The sequence below is a fragment of the Helicoverpa zea genome, chromosome 26 (genome assembly GCF_022581195.2).
Source record: "Helicoverpa zea isolate HzStark_Cry1AcR chromosome 26, ilHelZeax1.1, whole genome shotgun sequence".
Lineage (NCBI taxonomy): Eukaryota > Metazoa > Arthropoda > Insecta > Lepidoptera > Noctuidae > Helicoverpa > Helicoverpa zea.
In genome coordinates this window covers 1084422-1108803 of record NC_061477.1, presented here as the reverse complement: position 1 = coordinate 1108803, position 24382 = coordinate 1084422, and the positions used below count along the sequence as shown (strand labels likewise).

Sequence of the window (24382 nt, the reverse complement as noted above, 5' to 3'; positions counted from 1 at the left end):
ACGATTTTAGCCAACGAATATCAATTATTGACATTCTGAAATCTTAAGTTTTGTATTTTTGCCATAGGTACATCGAATATTATTTTTTTCTTCGCACTTCAGATACTACTCAAAATGTCCTAAAAATAATTTTACCAGTGACAAATATCCGCTGATCCATAGACACTTACTATTGCATCACTCATGAATGAGCGAAGGGCGTTACGATAGACTAATATATGTAGATATGTAAGTGTGTGTATGTATGTCTCTGTATGCATGTGTGTATGACTGATTGTGTGTGTGTTTGTGTGTGTGTGTGTGTTTATGGGGGAATGTCGTACGATATCACATGACTATGGCGAGACGGTGCCCTATTAAATAAGGATATGATACGTGCGTTTGCGCATAGAATTTAGTAGCGTTATTATCTATATTATGTCCATTAACTATATAAATACCGTACCTTTATAGTAATACATCGCGTTTAAGTCCCAATTGTTTATAAATATGTGTAAAAGTCGCGAAAGTTAAAAATCTTTGTAATCTATGCTAATAAGTACTATGTAGACTGTTTGTATTCTAAAAGCTCCGAAACCAATGAACCGATTAAAAAAATCCCTACACTGTTTTGAATGTATATCCTCAAAACAGTGCAGTGTACGGAAAATACGCATACATAAAAGAGCTTTGATAAAATCTAAAACTACCTACTTAAGATTAGTGCGAAATAATATAAAACAGTTAGTTTAATTGTCAATTAATGCTAAGGTAAGGTTAATAGACGGATCTTGTTAAATTTACTACTTACCTACTTAATTAAATTAATTCTATTTATTATGACGGTTCTTCTCTGGGTTTTTTTAATTGATTTTATAATAAGACTGGTCTCAGTTTTATGGGTGGCTAGAAAAATAGTTAAAAATGATCGTTAATTATGTGGGTTCCTAATTTAAATAAACGGGGGAATACCTTGCGGTTGGAAAATTATAATTATTAATTAGATACCTAAAGGATGTGTTTAATGCTTGACAAAAATATTTGAAATAGTTTTTTTTTGGTTGAGTTAATTGGTTGGCAAGCATGTTTATAGTTTTATTTTTAAATAATAATGGCGGACTTGGTTCTAAATTAAGCTAATATTATAAAGGGAATCTTCCCGAATCCCGAGTAACGATATTATATTTTTATCCAGGTATGGACAGCAGTTCCCACGGGATTTGGGTGAACCGCGAAAGCCAGTACGTTAAAATAATTCAATTTTTACCAAACATCAGAACCGATTAGGCTTCTTATGAAGATTGTTATACTCTTTGCAATTTACATAAATATTTCACTTTTGTTTGACCAGCTTGAGATGGCGTTATTTGGCCACTATTTGTATTAGTATTTTTTACCAGTTCGGTTGTATAATTTTGGAAATATGGGGATATACTTCGATATCCATTTATTTACAAGTTTACATTTTGAAATATTAATTAATTATGAAAAAAAAAAACAGTTAAAAATAGGAGAAAAATACCATCATTATTAACGTTATTAATTAAAAATTACTCACCGAAAAAATCCAAAAAAGATCGAAGCCAAAAGTCACACAAAATATACCACACAGTTAATATTACGTAGGTATTATTTAATAACAAAATCTAAAGGCGAGAACACATGACACGCTAAAGCTCCGTACACACTCATATCAATCGCGGTTTCTGAACTGGAATCGCGATTAGTTTATAACATTTCTTTTATATGTATGATTGAAGCAGTGACTCATATGTGCTGTGGTTGTCAAAGTTTGTAAAAATATATACAAATATTAATATTAGGTGAAGAGTTTGAACGTGTTATCTCAGGAAGTAAAGGTCCGATTTGACAGTCTTTCGGTGTTAGATAGCCTATTTATCGAAGAAGGTTATAGGCTTTTTTTTATTTAGGAGTGTGAAGTAGTGCCAATAGAACGCAAGTGGAACCGCTAGCGGAAGCTAGTATTAGATATCTGATAATTTGATTTGAAAAAATCATCTTGTCTGTATGGTGTCTAATATTATTTTAGAGAGAGCTTCTGGCTTGAAAACTCTTGTTTTAAAGGGTTTGCAAGGGTCGATCATAAGGTTCAACAAGTCCGTGGATGGGTGACCATCTATGTCATCACAACATAACAGCTTCAGTGTTTTGAACAGAAGGCTAATGTGGTTATCAGTCGTCATTTGAATGTCTTTGGCAGTCGTTACAAGTAGTCAGAAGCCAGTAAGTCTGACACGCAGTCTTACCAAGGAGTATTCGGGTGCCGGGTTGAGGAGGCCAGATAGGCTTCAGTGTGTAACACAAAAAAATTGTGAAGATAATGAGATTTTTCCAAACTCATTGTTTCCAAAATCTAACGTTTACTTATAATAATAAAAAATCTTTATTTTCAAGCAACAAGACTCAAAATATATTATTGCATTTACCTTCCTGCATATTAATTGATAAGTTTTATGTACCATATACCTTCAAAAAATTACGAAAAGGTACGTACCTACTAAATAAACTTACCTACACAAAAAAAGGAACACACTCATTCTACACAGCAAATCGTAAAAAGGACCATTAAAATTAGTCATGTTACGCAAGCAGGATATTGCCCACATCCCTTCGCCGCCATCTTGGATTGACCCAATGAGTGGCAATGACAAATGTCAAATCTAACCTTGACCTTCAACGAGTTCAAGATCAACAGTAATTGGTCAATTGTCTTGAGAGTTATGAAGCTATGGTCCCGTATGGAAACTGACTTCTGCCAGCTGTTTAACTTGTGTTCTGAGGAAACTACTTTCTGGAATAGATAAAATGTAGCCTATATGTTGTTCTGATATATAAGCTGTACGCTAAGTTTTATTAAAATCAATTCTTTAGTTTTTCCGTGACAAACTTTCGCGTTTAAAATTATTTTGAATTTAATATGAGTTTTTCTCAGTATTTGTTTACTTTATCTATACTAATATGACAAAGTTGAAGAGTTTGTTTGAGCCTTGCTAGTCTGATTTAAAAAAAAATCAGTGTTTGATAGCCTATTTATCGAGGAAGGTTGTAGTAGACAAGAATCTGGCTATTTCTCATGGCTTCATTCGCTTCTCAATCGAATAACTCCGCGCAACAGGATGAACTACTAATCTTCATGACTACAATCGATGTAATACTTTTAACTCCTTAATACATATATTTACAACAAAAAAAACATAGTTATTACGATTACTAGGATAGTACGGAACCATTCAAATACCAATCCGACTGGACTTAACCCGTAAGTATTAACTTTCTTTTTTTACATCCGCACCCCTGCAATTTGCCAGCCATATTGTTACATCATTTAATCAAAGGAAAGCGCCCTTGAATTTTATTTACATCCCGAGTTAAATCATGTTGTCCTTCCCATTGTACCCATCAGTTATTGTTAAGCCAATATTATGAAAGAAATTGCGCGTTTAAATCGTTGTGTGTGATGGATGGTAGTTGAGATAATTTATTATGCAGTTGTCTCGTTTTGTGACCTTCTTTGCATCCTTTTAACACTTTCTTCTTGTAAGTTTTATACTTATATTGTTATATATGTAGCTTCTTAAGTGTGGTCTGGTTTAGGTAAATAATCATTGGTACTTGAATTGAAAGCAAAGGATAAGGGTCTAGTGTTAATGACTATTTCAACTTTCAACCACATTGTTCTACTATTCAAATGAATAGTTGGGTTAGATGTGTTTTTAAATAACAATCCTCTCTAGACTTCATCCTCTTTTATTACCATTTGGTGCAGATTTCAATAACTTAACCATCTGTTATTTTAAGACTAGAGATTGAGTCATCCCTACTAATGCAATAAATGCGAAAGTAACTCTGTCTGTCTGTCTGTTACGCTTTCACATCTAAAGCACTGAACTGATTTTAATAAAATTTGGTACAGAGACAGAGTTGACCTTGAGAAAGAACATAGGATAGTTTTTATCCCGGACTTTTGAAGAATTCTCTTGGAAACGCTATATAAACGAAGTATACGCGGGCGGAAGCTTAACTTATATGTATGTAGGTATAGGGGTGGTGGGTAGGTGCAGTTGATAGTTGTCAGTTTTCAAAGGAAAATAGCATTGTTTGTTCTGACTGACAGCAACTGTCAACTGCACCAAAGCACGCCAAACTAATGTCAAATTCAAATTTAGAATAAATAACAAATCAAAACTTTGAGAACCAAAGTTCGAAAATTAAATTCAAAAGCACGTGTTCATTGGATCACCTTCGTACACATTCCGTATAAAAAGTCATGTCTTAAATCATTCCCAGACTTGAGGACCCGTCATTAAAGTAATAAAATTAATCTTTTAACCAAGCATAATGTTATTTACGATCTTAACTTGCCAAGGAAATTTCAACCTTAAATCTTTTATACAAGGACGGGTTTTGAAAGGAAGGTTAGAGTCAATAATTCATAACTTAATTTCAGTAACGGCTATTAGAATTACGTATTAAAAAGTATAATGTTTTTGTAATTCGATTTTTAATATAATAATTGTCGTAATAGTGTTGTGTTTGTAACGGTTTTTTTTTGTTTGTCGATGGTTTTTGAATTTGATTTTGGGTAGCAACATAAAAGTAGAGTATATTTGTTAAGATCATGTTATATATTGTTTTAAGTCTGGGTGGCCTAGTGGTTACCTAAAGCACTTCTGAAGTAACTTTATAGGTATTATGCACTCACGAAGTACCTGAGAAGAGGCCACAGCCGTGGGACAGTAAAAAGGAAAATAATGATGTTTAACAATATTTACAAGCTCTACTTTAAATTCTTGTTTGACTGAAAATTATCTCTTTTTTTCAAACAATACCTATAGATATATAATATAGAAACCTTTGATTCTCATTTGGCACCTAGGTATTCAGTTCAATAGACTAATGATATAATTTTTTGATTTTTCAATAATACATAGCTACTTACGTAAAATTGAATGTTTAATTTAATAAATTTCGATACAGAATACATCCCTAGAGATATTATCAGTTGCTTAATATAATTATCGTACACGTAATTATTGTAATAAAAACGATTAGTTAATTATGAAAAAAAACTTGTTATAAAAACGTAGTTATTATTGTGGTAATATATTATACTCATACAAAAAATTATTCTTACACTATTTTAATTTAAATTGCCTATTAAATCAGTAATTAAACCGTACTATAATTGGTTACAGTAGTTTAACATTCTCATAGAGTAATTAGTAATTTATTTATTTTTAAATGTTTCTTATGTTTAATATTTAAAATGTAACGAAAATGTTGAAAAATATTAAACGTCAATAAAATAGCAAATAAGTATTGTTCATTCATAAGCAACAATTATTTTTATATTTTAAACTGAAATGAAAAACGATATACCTCCTAAATATGACATAATACATAACACAAAAAACGCACGGAAAAAAAACGATAAAAGAAAACCGCAAACCACTAATAAAAAAAAAACTTAAAAAAAGAACACTCACCTTTTAAAAAAAGAAATAAAGAGCCCAAACAAAAACCGGCAACTTGTCAAATATAATTAACGAAATAAAAACTTTTTTGATTACACAACATCACTGTCAAGAAAGCTTCGCATTATACGAATGAGTCAGAGAGCGCGACGTTTTAAAAAAAAACGAAGAAAAAACATGGCCGACAAAAAGAGCGCGAAAAAACGCAACTGGCAGGTGTGAAGGAAGCATTGAAAGACGTGAAAGTACATCTTTTAAGAGTATTAGAGATCAAATATTAATTTATAATACAATACCTACACGTATTTTTCGGATAAACTTCCCTGCTACTGACTTTATTTTTTTCATATATATTTTGAGGTTATGTTGTCTTTCATTTTAACAAAATGGATTGGTAAAAGCTTCAGTATATTGTAAATTAACTTTTTTCAAAATGAATAAATAATGTTACAGCGTAGGTAAGTAAAAAGCCTGGGATAATATTTGAGTCGTCTTTCTTACAAGCGTTGTAAAATGTCGTCTAGTCTAAATAGAAATATGATCTCGCATGACAATAGGCTAGCCTGTCTTATCGGTAGACGTTATGAGTCAAATAGACAGTGAGACATATATATCTACTCAACATAGGTAGATAGATAGGACATACTTACACAGAAAAGTACTCTCGCCGATAAATACTTAAGTAATTGTTTACTGAAATCAATTGAATGATCATCATCTGCCTAGCCTTTTCTCAACTATGTTGGGGTCGGCTTGCAATCTAAACGGGCGTCGCTGAGCGACTGCTTATCTGACCTCCTCAACTCTCTTACCTGGTTACCCTTGGTAAGATTGGCTGCCATGCCCCTTGGTAAGATAGGCTTTTGACTACTCGTAATGACTGTCAAAGATATTCAAATGACTACCGGAAACCACCTATTTAACGTGCTTTCCGAAACACCGATCAACTCGTCATGACAAGATGGTCACCCATCCACAGACAAAGCTAAGCATTGCTGAACCTTATGATCCAAACGGCTGTCACTTAGTGACGAGACTTAAATAGGAATATATTACTTAAAAAATAGGCTACGGAACCCAAAAACAAACACCCATAACGTTACTAGGCGAAACATTTCTTCGCTGCGCACTAAAGTTATTTATTTTTCAAAAAAGTAAAATAAAAAAGTGCTGGAGGTGTAATATGACGTAAGCTGTACACAACTGGTTTTGCGTTGACCTTACTATGTGTAATGGTTGGGGGGTGTCGGTTTGTACGTCATTAAATAAATTGCCATCTTGGAATTTCAGAGACGAAGCGAAATGTAATGGATTCAGTCTTTCAGTAATACCAAATTACAACTTTTCATATTTGTGCATTTTGTAAGTAACTAGCTTTCGACAGCGGTTTCATCTGCGTCTCGTGGAAACCTCTCCACACACCCGGATAATAAAGTACCTTCCTGGATAAATGGGCTATCTAATACTGAAAGAATATTTCAAATCGGTTTTGTAGTTTCCAACGATAAGCGCGATCAATCAAACATACAAACTAAAATATACATCAGCTTTGGTTTTCGGTAACCAATTTTTTACACTGCAATTTGATCTTTTGAGTCATAGCAGACTGCTCTTTCATGTCCAGTACCTTAAAAAACAGTTGCCACGAACTGCTTCTCAAACATCGAAACGAAAATTGATATTTTAACATTTCTAAATCATCTTTTATAAAATCCAATACTTTCACAAGCAAACCCACAGCGCAAGTCTAAAGCCAACCTTGATCTTGACCTGTTTTATTTTTTGTCAGCACCACGGAGCTCGTCAAACAAAAAAAGTAAAGCGTTTGGAAAGCCAGACATTCGTGGTTATGCAAAAACTTTCTTTATACTTCACTTTTTTTCATGGAGAACAAAATGACTAGCGGAGATGTCATAACGCAAAATGTTCTAAGATGGTAGCGCGACAAAATGCGGGTGTTCGGAAGACGAGGAACGTTACTAGCTCCACCCTTATACGTCTTCAATGAACCCGTCCATTCTTTTTAAGACCAATCTTTGACAGATTAATTTTAATTTGACAAGGAACCCAAAAATGTCTCGTGAGTTCTAGTAACTGATCACGCCTACCGTACGTTGCTTAAGCTACAAGAAGGCGCCTGACTTACCTTCCATGGCATCTCCGCTAACTATCCTTCCTCCGTGGTTTGTGCTTATGTATCGCTTTTTTTTCAAGATAGCCTTGATGGATAAGATTTCTTGGAAATCAATGATTCAGTGAAGTTAAATTCATGATGTCAGGGTTATCATGTGGAAAATTTCTTGCAAGGTTACTTGGTTAAGTAGTTTTAAAGCTCTTCGGTTTGGTAAAATTGTGGGGCTTTGAGAATGGAGAAAGATAATGCCTCTAAGAAGAGATTGGTGTAATCGCTGAAATATTATAAAGCTGAAGAGTTTGTTCGTTCTAGCTCACTTAATGCAGGAACTATGGGACCGATTTCATAAATTATTTTAGTGTTAAATAAGCCTATTAATTGCGGAAGTTTATAGGCTAGGCTTTTTAGTAGGGTGCGCGGACAGTTTTCTTGCTATCAAGTACTTTATAATCGGTAGGTCTGCATCTGCATATACCTCTAATTTTAATTTACTTATAAACGAATCAAAAGTTTTACAGGTCTCAGGAGTATATACATCTATTTCTTTCATTTAAATTGTGAGATGAAGAACCTTCTCATATCTAGAGCAATAACTTAAGAAAGCTATATAAGCATATTCCCAAAAGGAAAGCCAAGTCAATTATGTAGATGTATTACTGACGTTCACAATATATAGGTCAGGTTGTTGCAATGCATACCATGCACTTTGCATTTACGTCATTCGAGGAATACGCTAAGCATTGGTTAGAAAGCTGAGAATATTAACTTGGGACATTACTTTTTTTATCATCTGCCTAGCTTTTTTCTATGTTGGGGTCGGCTTCCAGTCTAATTAGATGCAGCTGAGTATCACTGTTTTACAAGGAGCGACTGGCTATCTGAACTCCTCAACCCAGTTACCCGGGCAACCCAATACTCCTACATAAGACTGGTTGTCTTAAGGGTATTCAAAAGCTAGAAAGTTTTCAGCTACAATTAGTCTTACGAAGGGGTATCGGGTTGCCCGGGTAACTGGGTTGAGGAGGTCAGATAAGAAGTAGCTCCGTGTAAAGCACTAGTACTCAGCTCCATCCGGTGAGACTAGATGCCGACCCCAACATAGTTAGGAAAAGGCTAGGCAGATGATATAATTCACATGCTGAATGTTTTTTTTTGAGGATTCCGTACGTTCAGTAGCTTAAACATACAAACTATGACCAGTGTATCAATCTTCATACTATATTACAGTAAACATACTTAGATTAAATTCTCAACTTATTCAATTTACAGTTAGCACATATTAGCACACTTAAATGCATTCCGATATGTAGCAGGTCCTAGTACTGTTATAGTAATTGAATTAATCGTCTTTCTTTCCTTGAATTAGTAAATCAATCTTCCTTTAGCTGTATATGGAATCTTCTGTGTTACCGACTGCAAAAAAAGATGATTAATTCGAATGTGGTTATTTTTTAAACTTTTTGAAGAAGCAGATATTCGATTTGATGTGTAAGTAGCTGTATTTGATCCCAGCCGAACCTTAGGCAGGCCTTTTGGTGGCCCAGAACGTACCTATATTCACAGTTGCGGAGTTGGTTTAAATAATGCAATGATTTGGTCGGGATTTTACTTTACATCTTAAAAAAAAAAAACGATAAAAAATGACTTAAAAACTGTTATTTCTTCATCCCTACATACACGTGTCTTGACTATGACAAAACAGTTAATTTGTGAGAGTTACGTCACACAATTGTCAGCCATTATTACCACGCGTCGACACAATTGGATCATAATTGTCCTCGTGTATCAAAGAATTAAGTACTTGTATGGATTAATGGCGGATTCCAATAACCTATCTGTTGATTTGTTTTACTGGAGATAGAAATTTCACATTGCTTCATTCTTCTTCATTCATTCCCTTTGCCAACTATGTTGGGGTCGGCTTTCAGTATTAACCGGATACAGCTGAATACCAGTGTTTTACAAGGAGCGACTGCCTATCTGACCTCCTTAACCCAGTTACCCGGGCCACCCAATACCCCTTGGATAGACTGGTGTCCGACTTACTGGCTTCTGAATACTGAAACACGGAAGAACTGGTTATAACAAGATGGTTCACCCAACCCATCCAGGGATCGATCGCGCATTACGTTGCTTAACCTTAAGATCGATCGATCGATTAGCCACGAGTTCTTCAAATGTATGGTATATTAATTTGCATTTTGATAAACACTTATTAAATACATAATGATGAAATCATTACGTCGATAACTATTATAGTATTGTTTTAATAAATATGGTGTGTAAATATTTGGTGTGCTATCTTTCGTCAGCAGTTTACGTCACAATTTTTTATTGTTATTATTATGCACACACAAACGAGGTAAAATTAAGGAAAATGTATATTTTTGAGAAGCATATTATTTAGTTAAACCTTTATTATCAGCCACCTATGACCCACATATATATTCCAGGTCAGGCAAGAACCAATGTAACTTTTCTTAGTTATACGTACTTTCCAAGTATATCTTGAATACTAATCATTAACTGAAGGTGAAAGAAAACATTTTGAAGAAACCTGAAATAAAGTCTGAAATCAGCAACCCGCATTGAGCAAGCGTGGTGATTATTATTAAATTCCGTGTGAGAGGAGACCGCAGCCCAGCAGTGGGACGATAAAAAGGCCGATAATAATGTTTCAGATTATGAAAAAAATAACGGTAAGCAGAAATTCAGGTGTCCAACACCGTGACTAACAAAACGTGACAAATGCCGTAATATTTCATAGTTTGAAGGTTTTCTTCATGAAATTCATGTTGAATTATAGATTTTGTTCAAGTCTGAGTTTGAGCCTATTTTGAAGGTCTTTAGCTAGATTTATAGTTGCTGGTAGCTATTTTGTTTTGTTTCATGGTTACTTAGGAACAGAGCTAATCTTAATATTGATAATTGAGAAAGTAACTCTGTCTGTCTGCCTGTCGCGTTGCATAGCAATTAAAATGAATTTTGGTTCAGACAGTTTAGAAGCTAAGAAAGGTTACTTTTTTATCCGGGTTCGGGAAGCAGTTTCTTCATAGATGCATATACAAACAACACAAATATAGTTTAGGGCCTCAAAAAGTGTGTAGGTTCCTTTCTATGTGTTTCGGAGCCTTTTACAAAAAAACCGTTTCCTAATTATTATTACTAGTAAAGATCCGTAGACACATCTTTTTTTTATACATATACAAAACCATACCATTTTATATCCACAAGCTTCACAAGCAAACCCTCAGCACAAACCTACTAAACGGAAAACAGTATCAAACGCAACATATGAAATAGTTTCATCAGACCGTCACGCGACAAACGCGAGAAGTCAGATGTCAATTGCAAGTGCATTAGACAGCATGGCGACTGCACAAATGACTTGCGAGCGTGCAATCAATGTGCGGACTTTGTATCCTGAAGTAGGGTCGTTGTACATTTGCGATTTATTTGTCGCAATGTTTATAATACTCTATTTTTAGGGTTCCGTACCTCAAAAGGAAAAAACGGAACCCTTATAGGATCACTTTGTTGTCCGTCTGTCTGTCTGTCTGTCTGTCTGTCTGTCTGTCTGTCTGTCTGTCTGTCAATCAAACTTCTAAGCCAAGCCAATCAAAAGATACAGCCGATTATGTCGATATTTTCAACAAATTTTCGACACTCGCAAAGGAATCAAAACCTACAGGATACTTCCCGTAATCTCAGAGTCTTGAAATTTGGCATGAAGTATTGTCATATAATGCAAATATAGGAAAAATTTCGAAAATCTCATTTTTTTAGTTATATAATATAAAAAAAAAAAATTTAATAAAATGAAACTTATACCTTATTTCTCACGAACGAATAAAGGTATCAAATTTAAATTTATACCAAATACCTAGGTCTATTGTCCTTTTAGGCAGTGAAAAAGTCTAACTTCTAAGTTAACGCGATCAAAAGATACAGCAGTTATACCGACACCTTAGACGAATTTCCGTCACACGCTAGGGAATCAAAACCTACAAGGTACTTCCCGTGAACTCAGAATCTTGAAATTCGGCACGAAGCAACGTTATATAGTACAGATAAAGGAAAAATTGCGAAAATGATGAATTTGAAGTTACATAAAATATTAAAACATTATTTTTGCTTACATGACATAAAACATTTTTTTAATAATTATAAACTTACTACCTACTCTTTTTCACATGAACGCGTAGAGATATTAAAGTTGAAATTCATATCAAACACTTCTTAAATATAATTGCCTCTAAACTGTGAAAAATTTTAAATCATTCAAAGGTCATTGGGCACCTTAGTATGGAAACCAAACCCACGGCGGATACGAACGAAATATAGCACAGTATAATGATAAAGGCTCTGATTTACTATGGCATTAGTCGCATCAATGTGAACCATGGGAATCTAGAGAAAATCAGGTGTAAATATTTTCCTCATTTCAATGGGGAATTTAAACGAACAAGTTTGACGGATTTGAGAAATCATTTCTTTGTAGTGAAAGAGTATACCCGCCGTTTATTTCCATTGTCATCAGGTCAGGATCTGATGATGGAAATCCTTAGAAATCGAGGGCAACTATCAGAAATTGTAGGCAAGCATAGGATTAAAACTTGATTCTCAGATGTATGTCTGATGATACTATCAAACAGTGAAGGTTTAGAGCTTACCTGGTGATGGAGACGTGAGAAAGTCGAGAGAACTCGGTATGTTTTAGTTACGTCGTGTTTGGGCTTATATTATTCGTATTGACGAGAACTTTTCACAAAAGTTAAAAATAAAAACTTTTTACAAAAAAAAAACAACTTCTAAAAACAACAAGAAAACTGTTTATATGCATCGGTCTAGATCTCGGTGGTTAAATAAATATAGATGCATCCTCTAGACACCGACTTCTAGACCGATGCACCTAACATCTTTCTAATTTCTTTCTTGCTTTTGTTTACTTGTTGCTTTTTTATATGTTTGAAGTTGGATTTGTTTGTAAAATGCTACAAAATAAAATAAAGCCGACTTTATAAAACAAAGAAAGGGACAGAATTACACTTTTGTCAAGGCCCTAGAAACGTAAAGCCAGCAGCCCCGAATCCTACTCTCTAGCAGTCGTTGTTACAATTCGACAGTTACAAGTCGTCAGGCAGTTTCGAAAAAAACCTGAAACTGGGGCTCGTTAGGTGATTAATCCCTCAAAAATAAAAGATCCCATTAGTAGTGAATTCTCATCACCTAAAATAAAATAAGCTCCAACACAAGGTTATGTTATAAATTGTAAAGGAGTTCCCATAACTATATCTGATCTTCGCTATCGATCCCACAATGGCAGTCAAACCTATCTATGTGGAAAGTCTTCGCCAATACGAATAAAATAAGCCCAAACACGTGGTAGTTGCAACATACCGTTCAGGAGTTCCCTCGACTCTCTGTAGTCTCCATAATCAAATCAGCTCCAAACCTTCACTGTTTACCAGTACCCTCAAAAATACACTCACATGTCTGGTTTTGACTCGATGCGTGCCTACAATGTTCAAGAGTTGCCCTCGATTTCTCAGGGTTTCCAGATCCTCATCAGATCCTGGTCATCCGAATTGGCATCTTCCTTCTTTATGAAAAGTCTTTAACAATAAAAACTAGCATTGCAACCTGTACAATCCTCTGAAACTGCTTGTCTTTTATATTTTTCAAACGATCCTGGACATTCGTCTCCATGGAATTTTAATAAAATATTTATATTCAAAAAAACGTTATACTATTCTCCACGATTTAAAACTACTTTGGTTCATGTCCGCCACTTTTTACAAAGCGGGTCAGATATGCCCAATGACCTTTTTATGACATAATTACTTATTTTTAATCAGATTTCTGAATGATGACTATAAAATGTTGTATATAAATAACTTTAATAAAAGAACTTTTACAAGGTACTGGCCTACTATTTTAGTTATATTATAAAATAAAAAATATTAACTATTTTGACTCTCACGAAATTACCATAACTATGATCGTTCTAAACTGAACGGTTGGCGCGAGACTCACTTTTTATCTATACAGGATTTGTACGGAACCCTCGGTGCGCGAGTCCGACTCGCACTTGGCCGGTTTTTATTATTACATAAGTATTTCTAGGTTTCGGCCTTCTATGCCAACTTACTATCTCTCGAATCTTTTGAATTGCTTAAGAGAGATGCAATTTTGAAATTAGCCCCATAAAAGTATTTACTTCATATTCCTATCTCCAGTAACCAACCAACGGATAGATACAATATAAATAAATATAGATAAAGAATAAACTCGAGAAGTCAGATGTGAATTGCAAGTGCATTAGACAGCATGGCGACTGCACAAATGACTTGCGAGCGTGCAATCAATGTGCGGACTTTGTATCCTGAAGTAGGGACGTTGGAACGTTACGATTTTTTTGTCGCGAAAATGTATGTGATTAGATTTATGTTAACTTGTAATTCTAATAAAAATTAAACCGACTTCAATAATATAGTTAAAACCTTCTGCTAAATCTGACAAATACTATGCTGAAAACCGCATCAAAATCGTACATACAGGTCAAAGTATCTCCTGTAAACCTAAAATATAATAAAGTTATCATTGAGAAATGGAATTACAAATAACATTTTGTTATAAAATAATGAGAACCTCCTCCTTTTTTGGGAAATCGGTAAAAAAATCATCTCAAGCGCAATAGGGGAACCCTTGAAAATACAATCTCATTTGGAACTAAAATTGTAAGAAAATATGTGTTCTAGGTTAATATTGAGGACGATAGCTCAGCAATAAGATATTGCTTAAAATAAATAAAAATCATTACAATCGAACTGATAATTAGAACCTGCCGGATCCAGACGATTAATTTCAATAAAATATCGATTGATGAAAGAGATACCGACGATGATGAAAGAGATAAAAGGATATTTCAACTCCTTTAAATAAAAGCTTTCTTAAACCGACTTCCATAAAAAGCAGATGACAACCCTAGAAGTAAAGACGATAAGAATCTGCGTAGTTTCTTTACCCTTTGAAATTATATCATGTTTGTAAATTAATTAATTAATAAGTTTAACATTATTAAGAAATTTATATAATTTATAAATAAATTACAACCTTCATACACATTTTCCAAAAAGCTTATCTTTTTCCCGACCACGAATGCTACTTATGCAAAATCGCAATAACTTTCAGGTGCAGTCGTGGGTGTGTAGCAAGCCTTATAAGCCTGCGTAGCAACAAGGAGGTCGCCAGGCAATATTATCGAGACGAGATGAGCATTCTACTATATCTAGATACCAAGTATATTATATGCAGCTTCGTTCCTTCCAGAAAACTGACCTGACCTTTAAAATGACATATCTATGTATATATGTTCCTAACAGAAACATTACGTTACATTACCACATATAATTAAATAGTTACTCTCATACTAATTCAGCAGAGCACTGGTCCATTAGACTTAAATTTTTCCATAGCTTTTCTCAATAAATGGCTAAGCTATCTCATCTCCCGAGCTTTTTCCCAACTTCGTTGGGGTTGGCTTCCAGTTTAACCAGATGCAGCTGAGTACCGGCGTGCCACGTGGATCAACCACTTATCTGAAATCCTCAACCTGGATCACCCGCCATCCCTTGCTAAGACTGGTTGTCAGACTTACTGGCTTCTGACTACCCGTTACGACTGCCAAATACGTTCAAATGATTGACAGATCATAACTTATTTTGAATGCCAGAGTTCAAATTTTCTATAGCCTATAAGCCGTTCTCAATAAATAGGCTATATCTAACACAAATATACTTTTTAAAATCGGATATAGTTCCGGAATGTGTGTTCAAGCAAAAAAATAACTGCATGAACGAACTAATCTTAGGAAAAGGAATGAAAGCCGTCCCGAATGCTACTCAGTAGCAGTCATTGTTACAATTCCACGTCAGAGGCCGTCAGGCGGATATGAGAAAACTCTGACACTAGGGCTTGCTAGGTGACTAAACCTGCAGCTCACTCGATAAGAATGAAAACCAGAAACATTATAAAACAAATGAATTGATAACCTAATTGTGGCTGATACTAGCTTCCACCAGCAGTTTCACCCGCGTAGGAGCTATTTTGCACACCCTGCTAGAAAGTAGCCCATAACCTTCCTCGGTAAATAGGCTACTAATACTGAAATAATTTTTCAGTACCAGTACCCATAGTTCTTGAAATACAAACAAACTTCAGCTTTATAATATTGCGGATATTAATATTGACATTAACAAATTAAATACGAATAATTTCAGACCACAATTTCTTCACAAATCCTCGTGTTATAAGAGTTTATTTATAGATATAATCCTAGGTAATCTCCTCCCTTTCCTAGTTATTACGTCTATTTTTACTTTTGCCTAGTGGATGCCTTTTTACCATGGAGAACAAAATGACTAGCGGAGATGTCATAATGCAGAATCTCCGAAGAAAGTAGCGCGCCAACATGCGGGTTTTCGGGGGACGAGGAACGTTACTAGCTCCGCTATTACCTACACGCCTTCTTTAAAACCCGGTCATTATAACCAAATTAAAATCACCAAGAAAGTGCTGGAGTGGAGACCACGGACTAGCAAGCCCAGCGTAGGACGTCCACCAACGAGGTGGACAGACGACCTTATAAAGGTCGCCGGAAGACGCTGGATGCAGGTCGCTTCCAACAGGTATCTGTGGAGATCAAAGGGGGAGGCCTATGTTCAGCAGTGGACGTCCTATGGCTGAGATGATGATGATGATGATGAAAATCACCAATTCATTAAGACCAATCTTTGACAGATGTGTCAAGGAAATCAAACGCCTTGTTAGTTCTAGTAACTGAGCACACCTACCGTACGTTGCTTGAGCTACAAGAAGGCGCCTGACCTACCTTCCTTATGGCATCTCCGCTACTTTTCCTTCCTCCGTGCTTGGGTACTTTTATACCGACGTGGGCGAGAGAGGTTTAATTCGATAGATGCAATATTGCTTTTGCTTGGAAATAGACGAGCTATGGTTTTTATAAGGCGCTTTTATGTTTCAAGGTACTTTTTATTTAGTTTTTTCTACAAAAGGAATTAATTAACATAAATGCTAGGTGGGATGAATGTATCTAGAATTTACCCTTATAACCTGCTAAACTTGGAAGCTATTAACCTCTTTACTTATACTTAACTTTACTCAGTCATTGGCATCTAAGATACAATTGAAACTTCAAAAGTATTACATCGTCATCATGTTCCTGCCCTGTTCCCAAGTCATTTGGGGTTGGCGCAACATGTGTTTTTCTTCCATTCCTCTCTGTCAGACGTCATACTTACAATCCACTCCCTTCTGCTTCATGTAGGTACTCTTTCAGGCAATTAATCCATATTTTCCTCGGTCTACCTCTGCCTCTCCATTCTTTAGGTAGATATTAAATTAGTAAAAAAAAACTTTAAAAAACTTAAAAACCGTAGAAAATTCTACGACATTCGCATCGTCGGTAATCTTACCCTATAAAATTGAAAGCCAAGTCATCCCACGTACAACATTATATTTATTCTTGATACACATAACTAATCTTATCATTTACTACATCACGCCACACATATAGGTACTTAGCTTAACTTATGAGCTAACTAAATAGTGTAAATTACGTTGTTGAACACACCTATTTGTGAAGGCGTGGTTTGCCCGTGACAATCATACTCTTCGTGAAAATCATACGTCTTATTTTATCTATACATATATCTATGTAGAATCACTCTATAATACTAATATTAATTTGTGTGTGTGTGAGAGAGTTCGATACTTCTTAACATGTAAATGGTTAAATGGTTTTCGATAAAACTTGGCAATAATGTAGCTATACCTAGATTCACCAGGATATGAGAATATTATAAAGGCTACGTTTTATCCAACTGCAGTGAGTAGTTCTCTCAAGAAGCGGGCAAAACCGCTGGCGGAATCTAGTTACATTATAAAACAGGAACTACTGTTACCATTTGAAATGATAGTACGAGGAACTGAAAGAGGCTTTTTATCCAGGTCTGTGAAATAGTGCCCAAGGGGCGGGGGCGAAACTGCCGGCGAAAGCTAGTCATGTTTAACGGCGACAGACAAAAATAGTGCTAATCTTTTGAATAACCGTGTAAATACTAGAGCTGTTATCTTTTACCTTTATATTAATCTTTTGAATGTTTTTAGTGATACGAGGAATGGAGATTATGATTGTGAATGGGACGTAGTTATGCAGAAACGTTCCAACCCACTGTACGCGTTGAGATATAAGCATTTACGCGTTTCAGTTGTATTCTTTTTTATTCTAACTAGTAAAGGTACTAGAGGTTTTATTGTTGAATTATATTGAGTTTAGATAACCATATGCTAAATTTTAGGCTGTTCAATCACAATAACTCGATTTCGGGTGACTTGTGGGTTGGAACGTTTCTGCATAACTACGTCCAATGGTTTCACAGCGGGTTTACTGTTACTGTTACTGTTACAGCCTTTTTATCGTCCCACTGCTGGGCTGCGGCCTCCTCTCACACGGAGAAGGATTGAGCATTAATCACCACGCTTGCTCAATGCGGGTCGGTGATTACAGACTTTATAGTCCAGGTTTCCTCAAGATGTTTTCCTTCACCTTTATATCAGCCATTGGTGTCTAAGATATACTTACTTAGAAAGTACATACAAACTTAGAAAAGTTGCATTGGTACTTGACTGACCTGGAATCGAACCCACGCCCTCATACTCGAGAGGTTGGTTCTTTACCCACTAGGCCACCACGACTTTACAGAGGGGTTATCAAGCATAAACTGTAGGTTAAAGTCTAATGGCCTTACTACAAAAACTTTAACCACTGTTTTACACTTGTCTAAAAAAAATGTGGCTCCAAAATGAACCTTATGTCAACGTCATAATTTGACATTTTTGTAGACAAGTCTTAAACTGACGTTAAAAAGTTTTTGTGGTAAGACGGTAATCGTTTATTTTTATACGCTAATTTCTGTGCGTGTCATTTAACATCCTTGGCAGTTGTTACGGGTAGTTAAAAGTCAGTAAGTCTGACACCAGTCTTACCAAGGGGTATTGGGTTTCTCGGGTAACTGGGTTGAGGAGGTCAGATAGGTAGTCATTTCATGGAAGACACTAGTGCTCAGCTGCATCTGGTTAGACTGGAAGCCGACCCCATACAACAAAGTTGGGAAAAGATTAGGTACATGATGAAGTCACTGAATCCAGCCTTAAAGCATCTTCTTATCAGGGCCATATGTATAATTCAAGTAATTGTATCAATTAATATGAGACAATATATTTTACATTACACATTAAATCTACATATTTACAAACAAAAAAGGAAATACATGCATCAAAAACTCATCCGCATCGCTATCAGCAGGGATCGTGCCCAAAAGGCTGGCTGCATTGCCACGCTGGATGGCAATGCATATTCTTTGGCCGAATTATAGGCCAGTCTTTTGGTCACGAGTGGACTCCACTGATGGCTTAACAAACAATAAAGGGTCTGTGGGTACTTGAGCTGGATGGTCCCAAGGTTTCAATAATTAATTAATTGAACTGTATTATATGCTTTCTGTTTTTAACAAATGTCATCCTTACCCCCTAAGAAACAATGAGCAATACAATCGTAGGAACAGACTCAGGCGCACGTTTTTAATGTATGTCGAGGCCGGCGCATACGTCAGAGTGACGCATGTTGTAATCGATCTATGCGAGTGATTTAATCGAGCGCTAGGGTTTATCGACTTCTGTTGCGAGTGAACTTGGGGTATCGATTAAGGAGGTATTATCGTTAGGCTGTTGATTTGTCGTTTTAATTAATGAATGGGTTCTCTTCACATACAGTCTAGGTAGGTACTGAATTTCGTAATTTCGAATGTTGCGTTTCTACTGTAATTTTGAAAGGATTTTTTCAAAGTAGATTGATTGGATTTGAATAAAAACACATTTAATTTAATATGCACATCAAAAATGTAAATAAAATGATAATTTAAGAGATCAATTTGTACCTTCTTCATAAAAAAATTAAAATGTTTCTATAGAAAAATGCATTATGTCTTTTACTAAATTATGCAATAATTACAAATCTTCCTTTACATACATATCTCTGTTATTGTACTTATATGGATAATTAGCTAGACTACACCTATTAAAATTAAAATGATGAAATTCATTTTTTTTACAATGTAATCCTCTGTAATCTTTAATTAATTGATACAAATCACGTGACAATTTTTTTTTTTTTTTTTTTTTTTTTTTTTCTTAGCCCTTATTGTCCCACTGCTGGGCAAAGGCCTCCCCATTTTGTTTCCACACCTCTCGATCCTTAGAGTGCTCCCACCAGTCAGGGTTGTAGGCGTCCAGATCGTCACGCCACCTCTTCCGGGGCCTACCACGTCTGCGGTGGCCATCCTGTGGTATCCACTGAGCAACAATATTGGCCCACCTGTCTGGATGCATTCGGCTGACGTGCCCAGCCCAGTCCCATTTTAATTTTGCTGTTTTTTGGCCCACATCGAAGATTCCTGTTTTGGAGCGTATGACGGTATTGCGTACTCGGTCCATCCGCTTGATACCTAAAATACTACGCTCCATTGCTCTTTGGCAAACCTTGAGCTTGGACTTCTGACACTCTGTGAGAGACCAGGTTTGCGCACCGTAGGTTAGGACGGGCAAGATACACATGTCGACTAATTTTCGCTTGAGTGAAAGGGGAAGGTCCCCTTTCATGTAGTGTTTCATGGACCAGTAGCTTTTCCAGGCATTCTCGATGCGGCGATCGATTTCCCTTTCCTGCCTGTTTTCGAAAGAGACTAACTGGCCCAAGTAGATGTACTCGTCGACATAGTGTAGAGCTTGCCCATCTACCTCGACCCTACGTTTTGTGCTGTTGGTCATTGTTTGTGTCTTGGTCATGTTCATGTGAAGTCCAACCTCTCGGCTTGCTGTGCTCAGGTCTTGGAGCATCTGTTGGAGCTCTTCCGATGTGGACGCAAAAAGGATGATGTCATCAGCAAATCGCAAGTTGGTCAGCCTTTTGCATCCGACGACGATGCCTTTACCAGTCCACTGCACAGTGAGCTTTTTAAAGACTTCCTCCAGCGTACAGGTGAAGAGGTTTGGTGACAGTGGATCACCCTGTTTCACACCTTTTTCTATGTGAAATGATGGTCCTGGGGAGAGAAGCTTCACTGACGCTGTACTGGCTCTGTAGATCAACTCCAAAAGCTTGATATATGTCTCATTTACATTTTGCGAGCGTAAAGATGTAAAAATCGCTGGGTGTTTGAGACTATCAAAAGCCTTGGAGTAGTCCACAAAAGCCAGGTATAGTGGTTTGTGGTACTCGTTGCATTTCTCTATTATTTGGTTCAACGCGAACAGATGGTCGGTTGTGGAGAAAGAAGGGCGAAAACCGGCCTGTTCGACTGGCTGATGCTGGTCTAGTTGGCCTCTTATGCGGTTGTGTATTACTTTAATAAATAGTTTGTACAGGTGCGAAATCAGGCTTATGGGTCTGTAGTTGTTAATATCGGTTTTATCGCATTTCTTGTGAAGAATAATTATGTGGGAATGAGTGAATTGATGCGGTATCTGACCAGAATATAAAATTGAGTTGAAAAGATTTGTGATATGTGGTAATAGGGTCTTTTTGAACAGTTTAAGAATCTCGGTACTGATGCCATCGTCTCCGGGACTTTTATTGTATTTCATGCTTTTTAATGCTATATCAACTTCGCCGCCAGTAATGGGAGAGATAGTGTCAGGGTGGGGATATTCAATCGGTTCAGAGTGTCGGGATGGATCGGTATATAAGGTCTTAAAGAAGTCGGTACAAATCTGGGTTATCTTTTCTCTACTATATTGTTTGGTGCCATCTTTATCGCGCAGACACGTCAGCCATATTTTATTTCTTGTGATGCCATGTTTTGCCGATCTCAGTGATCCGCCGCGTTCCAGAGCAATTTTAACTAATTTTGTATTGTAGTCCCTGAGATCTTTCCGAATACTTCTTTTAACTTTCTTGTCTAATTCGCTATATTCTGCTGTTGGTCTATCTGTGTTTGTTCTTTGATCTATTAATGATAATGTATTTTTGGTAAGTTTATTGGTCTTTGGTCGTTTTGCCTTTATTTTGTTGGTCGCTATTCCTATGATCTCTTTGATGGTATCGTACTGTTTTTGTGCGTCGTCTGTACTGTGTTCTAATATGCTGAAGCTATTTTTAAGTTCTAATTCTAAGGTTTCGAAGTTGCCAAGTAGAGTTTGTTTATTTAATGTTTTTATTTTGTTGCGAAAGAGATGTTGTCTGTGTATTTTAAAATTAAATGATAATCTTGCGCGGAGAGGTCTGTGATCGGAAGAGAATTTAATTTGATTGATTATTCCTACATCTTTTATTATGTACTTGTGTGACGATAGTATAAAATCAATCTCATTTTTGGTTCTGCCGTCTGGAGAAATCCAGGTCCATCGACGCTGTGGCTTTTTTGTGAAGAAGGTGTTGCTGATACTCAAAATTTGCCCGAAGGCAAATTGGAGAAGACGGCTGCCCCTTTCGTTTCGATTGCCTAATCCGTGTGGGCCGATAATTCCACCATCATCGTTGTATTGCCGAGCACCAATTTTAGCGTTGAAATCGCCTAAGACAAGATTAAATGTACCTCTGTTGTCATCAATTATTGACAATTATTTACGCGATAGAAACTAAATAGATAATTATCAACAGGAAAATGAGCCTAATTAATTAATTAGTCCAATTTACATACCTAATTATTATCTTAGTCTACATTACAAACTGCCTCGTTGGTCTAGCTGTCGCAAGTGCGGCTGCTGAACCCGAGGTCTCGGGTTTGATTCCCGAGTCGGGCCGAAATCGCTTTGTGGGTTTTAGAAGACTTTCACATAGCAGCCCGGAGCCTGGAAGGTGGTGATTGATTCACCCGTGCATCGGAGAGCACGTGAATGTCGGTCCTGCGCCTGATCTCTTTCCGGTCGTGTCGGATTGCCGTCCCATCGGGCTATGAGAGTGTAGGAATAGGGAGTGCACCTGTGTCTGCGCAAATGCTCGTGCACTATAATATGTCTTGCGTAGTTGGCTAATCTCCTTACATGAGAACAGCCGCCGTAGCCGATAATCGGCTAGGAGGACATCATCATCAGTCTACATTGGTATTATAAAGCTGAACTTTGTTCGTGTGGTTAGTAGGTATATCTAGGATCTAATTTCAGGAACTACTTGTCCGATTTGAGAAAACCTTTCAGCTTTAGATAGTCAATTTACCAAGGTAGGCTTTGAGTTACTTTTTATCTAGCTAGGTGCATGAAGTGGTTTCGACGGGAGCCGGATAATACGCGGAAACTAGTAAGAAAAGGCCTGGTAATGATTATGTATATTATAAAGAAACGAATCTAATAAATCAAACCTACAGTTTATGCTATGTAACTTTGCAATTCTGAAGTTAGTCATTTGACGCTTCACGCATGCGCTGTAGTGTTTTGTTCGTAGTTATAACCTATACTGCGCGCACTCAGCTGAATACGGACTTTTTCAAGAGTGCGGATTGTGCCAAGTGATATTTTGTTATAATCTTATTATTATTATTTTATTTTTTTTATCGTGCTTGTTAGTGATCCTAAGTTGTCTGTTACTTTTTCAGTTTCTACCCGTGAGAATCTATAATTGGCTAACTATATCATATAGAATTGTTATCCCTTTGTTACAGCTGTTGATTCTCCTTCTAGTAAATAAAAAAAATAAAAAAATAAATTGTGAAGTCAATTGAGGCGAACTTCAGATGAGCAATTCTTCTCGGCAACCTATACGACCAAAATAACATGCGCAAGGAATCAAATAAAAACCTAACTTCAGAATTGCAAACTTAAGTGACATGAACTGTAATAAAATGATTAACGCACGTATTACTGTCAACTATGGATGGTTAACGTGACCATTAGTGTCGGATATAACCGAAGCGCACTGGTTGCTATCATGACAGGTCAACCGCGGGTCGTTACCAATTTGTAGGAGTTAAGGTTGAGAGTACAGACCTAGCTATAATATGTGGAGCGGTTTAAGGAAACAGTAGTTAAAGAAGTTGGTGGCTAAGTTACAGCCACATGGGTCGATATATTATAAGGATGCATCTACGGATGCATAAATCCGTAGATGAGTTTCTAGTATTCTATTCTTGGTTAATGGTCTTTTATGTTAAATTAATAGGTAGTTCCCGGCTGTCATTTAAACATCTTAGGCAGTCGTTACGGGTAGTCAGAGGCCAGATAGTCTAAACACGCTAAGGGGTGTCGGGTAGCTCAGATAGTTCTCGACACCAACCTGTAGGAAAAGGTTGATTAGGTATAAGAATTCTAGACCAAGCTAAAAAATTTGGAAATCAGCTGATGTATTTTTATGGTTAGAAAATAATTGTCTAGATTTTTAAAGCTTTTTTATAGCTTCTTATTCTTATAGCATATCTCCAAGTGTAGTACAAGCCTACTAGCAATAGTACAGTGACACAGTGACTTAATGACTGCCCAGTGACTGTCACGTCATGAGCTTAGGGTCACTTGAATCGTGGTTCAACTATGCCTTAGTATATTTATACGAGCTGTTGATTTGCATCCGTGCCATATTCAAGGACGTAATTATGCTAATGATTCTCGACCAAAATCAACAAAAAAATTGGTACGTTATTTGTATTTTTTATTTTTTTTAGGAATTCCGTCAATGTCATCTAGCCGTATTTAAACTTGGCGCGTG

At 36.3% G+C, this 24382-nt stretch overlaps 1 protein-coding gene and 1 long non-coding RNA gene across 3 annotated transcripts in view; one reads left to right on the top strand and one right to left on the bottom strand.

Moving 5' to 3' along the window:
• Positions 1 to 24382, bottom strand: part of LOC124642946 (neural/ectodermal development factor IMP-L2-like) — an 85869-nt gene that overhangs the window by 45427 nt on the left and 16060 nt on the right. The window contains exon 1 of one of the 2 annotated variants that reach the window (XM_047181741.1): positions 1538 to 1701. The exons of the other annotated variant lie outside the window; for it this stretch is intronic. The gene's annotated coding sequence lies outside the window, so the exon portion shown is untranslated. Of the gene's footprint in view, positions 1 to 1537; positions 1702 to 24382 lie in introns of those variants that run through there. 2 annotated transcript variants of the gene reach the window in all.
• Positions 459 to 15566, top strand: LOC124642947. The gene is made up of 3 exons (XR_006985839.1): positions 459 to 750; positions 1175 to 1220; positions 14803 to 15566. It is a non-coding gene; the product is annotated as an uncharacterized LOC124642947 (long non-coding RNA).